This window comes from Myxocyprinus asiaticus, chromosome 6, assembly GCF_019703515.2.
Source record: "Myxocyprinus asiaticus isolate MX2 ecotype Aquarium Trade chromosome 6, UBuf_Myxa_2, whole genome shotgun sequence".
In the NCBI taxonomy this organism is placed as follows: domain Eukaryota; kingdom Metazoa; phylum Chordata; class Actinopteri; order Cypriniformes; family Catostomidae; genus Myxocyprinus; species Myxocyprinus asiaticus.
The window spans coordinates 37034985-37041767 of NC_059349.1; the positions used below are offsets into that span (position 1 = coordinate 37034985).

A 6783-nucleotide genomic window follows, 5' to 3' on the forward strand; every position below is an offset into this window, starting at 1 on the left:
GAATCAATATAAACCCGACAGAAAATCAATGCTGACACTAGTGCTTGCCGTCATTTCTCTGTTTGCTATGCAGCAGTCTGCTCAGTAAGGAATTAGGTTACACATCACATCCTTCAATGGACTTCCTGTTGCCTGCTCACCCTTTTCCCTCTGTCCTCAAATACACCATTCAATTACAATGGGTTCCTCTAAACAGTGTTTTCTCTCCTTGAGTTTAGTCGTGATTTCCAAATAGACACATTTAATGCATTTGAAAGCAGCAGGGTGAACAGTTCGAAGCTGAAATACTGTGAGTCCTTGAGTACTTACGTGCAAGGGTAATTGATAGCTTTGATATGCTGCTCGAGCGTACAGCTGTACCACTGCAGTCTGCAATATATCTGCTAGCACTGTATATGAGGGCAGTGTAATACAGTACATCTGCATCAGCACACACACGCCAGGACAAGTTTAATGGTTGACAGAAGTGGACAGCTCTTTATTTAAAGACCCCATGAAATCAAAATGGGAGTTTTGTGGCTTTCAGTCCATGTCTATATGCTAGTGTAGGCTACTCCTAAAAGTTGACAAAATAAACCTTTAGCAGATATACGCATTTTAAATCTACAGTCTTTCAGAAACATTTTATAAAAATTGATGACTTATCTTGCACTACACAGATTTCTGTCCAATCAAATGCTCTAAGTAATGAGAATTTCCCTCCCCCTATTACTACCTGCAATCGACTAGCAGGCAGCAAACCATGGTCCATGGCTGTGACTTTACTGAAGCTAATGTTTTTTTAGATTAAAGGGGTAAACCCATCCATATGTCCTGACCAAACTTCCTGTTTCAACAGGAAATAGTTGCTTCTCAATCAGAAGGTTTCAGCCTCATTAGGCTGGATATCTTGGCTGCTATGTCATCAAGAACCATCAAAGGACGTCTCAGTTGTGAGGACCCTTGGAAGGCAGGCTGATTACGCAGACTTTGTTTGCCATATTTTGGAGGATGCATCAAGTGCATCCTTCGTGGCCTTCAAACACCCTCAATCCCTTGCACATGTCCCAAATTATTTAATAAAATTGCAGAAAACTAGTCGCATGACCGCGGAGGCAGAAACCTTTATGACGCAGCCATTTTTTTTTTTCTCTTCAAGTTTGATTTGCATTTGCAGCAATGACAATCTGTAGAAAAATAAAAAGGGCAAGTAGTTTAGACAATACAACAAATTAGAAGATAAAAAGCACATAACAAATAAATAAATAAAATGGCAATTACATGAATTTGAAAAGTTTTACAAGTTTTATAGTTTTTATATGTCTAGTATTTTCATATTTGAAAGGGTTTCAATATAAATTCTAAGATCAGTGTTGCAAAATGTAGTAAAGGCTTTTTTGAGTGACTCTAGCTTTGTGAATAAACATTTTTGCAAAAATAATGTAGAGAGTAAGAACATATTTCTCATTTTCTGAAGTATTTGGATTTTCTAAACAAAGTAAAATATCACATGGTTCTAAGCATATGGTTTGCCATCCACACTTACTAGACCATCTCATTCTAGTGCTAAATGCTGAGGACGAGCCTAGCCCACAGCCTCAGAAGGACTGGTTTAGGAATGACACCGCCTAACTAGGCTGTAGCCTTCCGATTGAGAAGCACCATACATTAGATTAATTAGGAGTTGACGGTGATTGAAAATACACAGGCAAAAAGGTCAATGAGAATGAAAGGATGAAAAAATATTATTTATTAGGCATGTTACGCCAGCAGAGAAGGATTTGCTGGCCCTGAGAATTCGCCACTGGGTCTCAGTGATGTTGTGTATATAGAGAAGAGAAGTGGCCCATGCACTGAGCCCTGAGGTACCCCAGTAAGTAGCTGATGTGACTTGGACTCCTCACCTCTCCAGGCTACCTTGAAGGACCTACCTGAGAGATAGGAATACTTCATCAAACAATAATTCATCTTTTTAAAATGTCCTGCAAATGCTTATTTCGAATTAAAATTGTACCAGACCAATTTTTGCAAAGTCAGAATAACAAACTTGGATAATGCCAGCATGATCTCATGAAAATTATGTGACTGTGGCAACATTTTTGTAAAATGAAATTACATAGTTCATTACACGTATCGCTGCAGTTTCAAGGTGAAATATTAAAAGCAAGTTAAATATTCTGACAAAAAGAGTAGGGTTTTTAAATGTTAATGCTGTATGGAGTTTATGGAGTTTTAAATGAACAAAACCTACCTCCCTAACCTAAACCTAACCTAAACCTAACCTAAACCTAACCAATAATGTCATAAAGAAAACATTTGATATTGATAGAGCATTAACCTTAAAAACTTTGTCTGTTTTTCTAGTTTTAAATAAACAAAACTGACATCTCTACTCTAAACCCTACACCTAAACCTAAGACGTAAAAGCAAACGTGAGAAAAAGCTGAAGCAACCACATCATTTTGTGGCACTTCTATTACATTTTTGGCTCACATGTTGACTCGTGTGCTTTGCTGGACTCATACCCGGGTCTTTGGTGGTCACCGTCCAATGCCATTTTATGACATCAGCGAACAGAATATTTTCTCAAAATTTCTCCTTTTGTGTACTAAAAAGAATGAAAGTCATATGGGTTTAGAATAACATGAGGGTGAGTAAATAATTAATGCATTTCTATTTTGGGGAGGACTATCACTTTAAGGCCACTGAGTGTGAGTGACCACAGTTTCACTGATAAAATCCTCTAGAAAGGAATGTTACACACACCAAAAAAAATGAGATCACAAAATAATTCGGCATTGACACAGCTTTAAAGGAATAATTCACCCAAAAATGATAATTCTCCTATCATTTACTCACCCATATATTGTTTCAAACCCCTTTGACTTTCATTTTTCCATGGAACACAAACAAAAATATTTTGATGATGAAATTAAATGCTTTTGTCCATACAATGCAAGTGAATGGTGACCAAATTTTCAAGCTCCAGAAAGGACATAAAGGCAGCATAAAGGTAATCTATAAGACTTCTGTGGTTAATCCATGTCTTTTGAAGCAATCCAATCGAACTGGGGTGAAAACAGGCCAAAATATAACTCCTTTTACACTACAAATCTTGTCATCTGCAGTCTCCTTGGCTATCATGATGTCAAGCTCAATTACACTTTCTATTGCCATCCAGTGCTCTGTGCATGTGTCAAGCGCTTGTAAGTGTAATCAAGCTTGAAATCATGATCGAGCTTAGAGACTGCATTGGCAAGATGTACAGTAAAAAAGGAGTTACATTTTGGTCTGTTCTCACCCAAAACCAACTGGATCAACCGATTGCTTCATAAGACATGGATTAAACCACTGGAGCTTGAAAATTTGGTCACTATTCACTTGCATTTTATGGACAAACAGACATAATATCTCCATTACAATGTACTACTTTGTGACGAGGAGTAGGGCGTGGCCGGGCAGTGACGATGCATGGCTGCCGCTGAATCAGCTGACCAGCGGGAGAGCAAGATAAAAGGGAGCCGGAGACACCAGTTAGAGAGAGATGCATGCGGCCGCATTGTATGTGTGTCTGTGTTTGTTTCATGTTGTTTGAGTTTTGACATTAAACTTACGTTTTTGTTCAGCCGGTTCCCTCCTCCTCCTTGCCCATCCTTATACTGTTACAGTGGTGCCAAAACTTGGGAGGGAGGAGGGATGCGCTGTCGTGGAGTCCTCGTCGCTGCAATCCGACAGGGGAGCAGCCGCGGCCGTATTCCTGGGGACGGAGGGGTCGCTGCCGGGTGCCGAGAGCCGGAGGAACCACTGCCGTCTGCCGAAGAGGGAGAGGAGCAGTTCCATCCACGAGGGGCCGGAGGACTTGCTGCCATCCGCCGGGGGAGGAGCGAAATGGCGTTCACCAGAGGGCGGAAGAGTGGTTGAGGACCAGGCGACAACACGTCCGGGAGCCGGCGAGCAAGTTCTTCTCTCTCTCTTCTCTCTCTCTCTCTCTCTCTCTCTCTTTCTCTCTCTCTGTGTCTCCGCTCGCCCTTTCCCTTTCCCCACGCCTCCCCTCGTCTCTCCCCCAGGTTCACAGGAGGCGGGGTGGACCACCGGCTGACAGAACGGATGGAAGAGCAGCCTCTCCCCTCCAGAGATGGGGGGGGGGGAGTTGGTCAGAACGGTGGCACCCCAGCCTGAATCGGGCGGGGGAGGAGTGTGACGAAGAGGAGGGCGTGGCCGGGCCGTGACGATGACGGCCGGCGCTGAATCAGATGATCAGCGGGAGAGTGAGATAAAGGGGAGCCAGAGGCACCAGTTCGAGAGAGAGAGAGAGATGCATGCGGCCACATTGCATGTGTGTCTGAGTTTGTTTATGTTTGTTTTATGTTGAGTTTCTTAACTTTATGTTTACTGTTCAGCCAGTTCCCGCCTCCTCCTTGTCCGTCCTTTATCTGTTACTTACTTGTTTGTGTTCCATGTAAGAAATAAAGTCACAAGAGTTTGAGATAACATAAGGATAATATATGATGAGAGAATTATCATTTTTGGGTGAATTATTTCTTTAATATCAAATATGGATGAAGGATAGAATGGGATTATTGTGCATTCTTTTTGGATTGCTCTCCTATTTTGCAGAATGGGGAAACAAAGTGCTAAAATTACCCCTCAGAGATCCAGGAGCAGGTGCAGAAATCAGTCAAAGAAATCAACACGAAGCACTCTCATCAGAGCAATTAGCAGTGCTTTACAAGGAGAAAATCTGTGGAGAGGGAGAGAAGAGGCATTAATGTATTTCTGGAAAATTCTAGAGAGAGAGAGAGAGAGAGAGAGAGAGAGAGAGAGAGAGAGAGAGAGACGTATAATTGCAGGGCTTAGACTCTGATGGGTTGAGATGTTCTGATGTTCCCTAAAGGAGGTAAAATCTATTGTTTCCTTGAATGTTCTGCAGCACACACACAGATGAGATGCATACAGACACCAGACTGTGATGTGACACAGCACAATGATGTCATCTAGACATTAGACGTCTGCACCATTCATAATCACATCAGACGACTGCCAAATACCCCCTTATGTAATACATGCATCTATCTACAGCAACAGTCAATATATTTGCTTTGGGTTTATAATATTTAGTTATATATCACAAAATAGAGTTAAATAATGTTATAGTTTTGATTACTGTGTCACAAGGTCATTTTCAATGTTGTTTTAGTACTAGTGTGCATAATCTGAAATTAAAAACAAAAACTTAAAGGGTTTGAACCAAATATTAAAATGTAATTGTCAATTGTATTCCATGAAGAAAAAAGTTGTAATGGTTTGGAACAACATAGTAAGTGTGAGTAAGTAGTGACAGAATTTTCTTTTTTTGGATGAAATATCTCTTAAAGTGAATCATCTACAATCATTTACAAAAGAATGTGAAAATATAGGTGAATTGAGTTTTTCAAGCATGTTGTGAAAAGTCAAAAAGTATAATGGTTGAGGATGATGATAACAAGTTGTATAGCCTCTTAGCTGCTAAGAACTTATGGCAACACTTAACATTAATGTTCCCATTGTTAAGGGTTTATGAAGTGGTCTATTAATCACTAATAATTCATTTACAGATGAATTATACATTGTTAATATGCAGTTACTACAACATGCAGAAAAAGAGTGACTTTAATGCAACACCTGCCAAATGGTGAACAATTTTACCTCACATGTTATAAATGCTTAAGAACACATCTTCAACATTAGTAACCTAAAAAATGTAAAGTGGACACATACAGTATGAAAAATTTACAATATACATTGCAACCTATGTATATAAAGTTCCGTCTGGTTTAATGGTCATTAGGCTTAATTATATGAATGACCTGAAAATGTTTTTGCAGATGAGTAACTAGAACTAGTTAATTTGGGACACCACTCGAAATAGCACCATTTCTGTGACATCAAAGTGACCAGGAAGGTAAAAACACAAATGAGTCACGACATTACATTTATTAATATATACACAAAGTGGACTGTAGCAAAATGACATAATCCCTCCTTTTAATCTCTATAAGAGTCTAGTTTACTGCATTGTGACATAAATCACGAATTAGGGCATTTTATGTTTTTGATGAATACAAGTATAAATAAGTGAATTTCTTAAGCATTTATAACATATGAGGTAAAATGGCTCACTTTTGTATAGTCACCCTTTTTCTTCATGTTGTTATAACTGCATATCAATGATTTTTAATGTATTTGCAAATGACTCAACAGTTGATGAACCCCTTTATAAACCCTTAACAAAGGGAACCTTAATGTAAAGTTCCAGAATTTATGAACACAAATCCTAACTTTAATTCCAGAAGTTCCACAGGAATTAGCTCTAAATCCATTTTCATGCTCCCTTAAACTGACAAATCATATTACCTTTCTCATAGACCACTTCAGACAGACAACAGGGCTGGAAATTTAGCTTTGTAAGCTATTTGTTATTCTTCCGTCCATATGCAAACTGAATTTTGCAAAGAGGAACAGAGGAGGGCGAGAAGAATCAAGGGCAGATGTGTGTTGTTAATATTCATGTGACCCCCGATGAGCCCCGTTTTGAATATCTGTATGTTCCATGTTTACACGCTTGGCACTGCATGAAAATCAGCTTTAAGTTCAAAAGTCTGCAGGCTCATCTCGGTCTTTGTGACGTTGCAGCCTGGCTTTTGTGTGGTCTTGGCAGGTGGGGTACACACCCTCTGCCCTTCTGTATGGAGGTTCAGAGCAGCGAGAGGGGTTCATATCCCATCTGCTGCTTTGAAAGTGGGGCACGCGACCTTGTATTAGCCC

The 6783-nt window shown here is 39.8% G+C and overlaps 1 long non-coding RNA gene across 1 annotated transcript; it reads right to left on the reverse strand.

The window, feature by feature from the left end:
• Window positions 1–444: 444 nt before the first annotated feature.
• On the reverse strand, window positions 445–6472 carry LOC127442242 (uncharacterized). Its single transcript, XR_007897454.1, has 3 exons — window positions 6373–6472; window positions 4624–4720; window positions 445–2587 (listed from the first exon to the last, which is right to left on the reverse strand). It is a non-coding gene; the product is annotated as an uncharacterized LOC127442242 (long non-coding RNA).
• Between the last annotated feature and the right edge of the window lie 311 nt (window positions 6473–6783).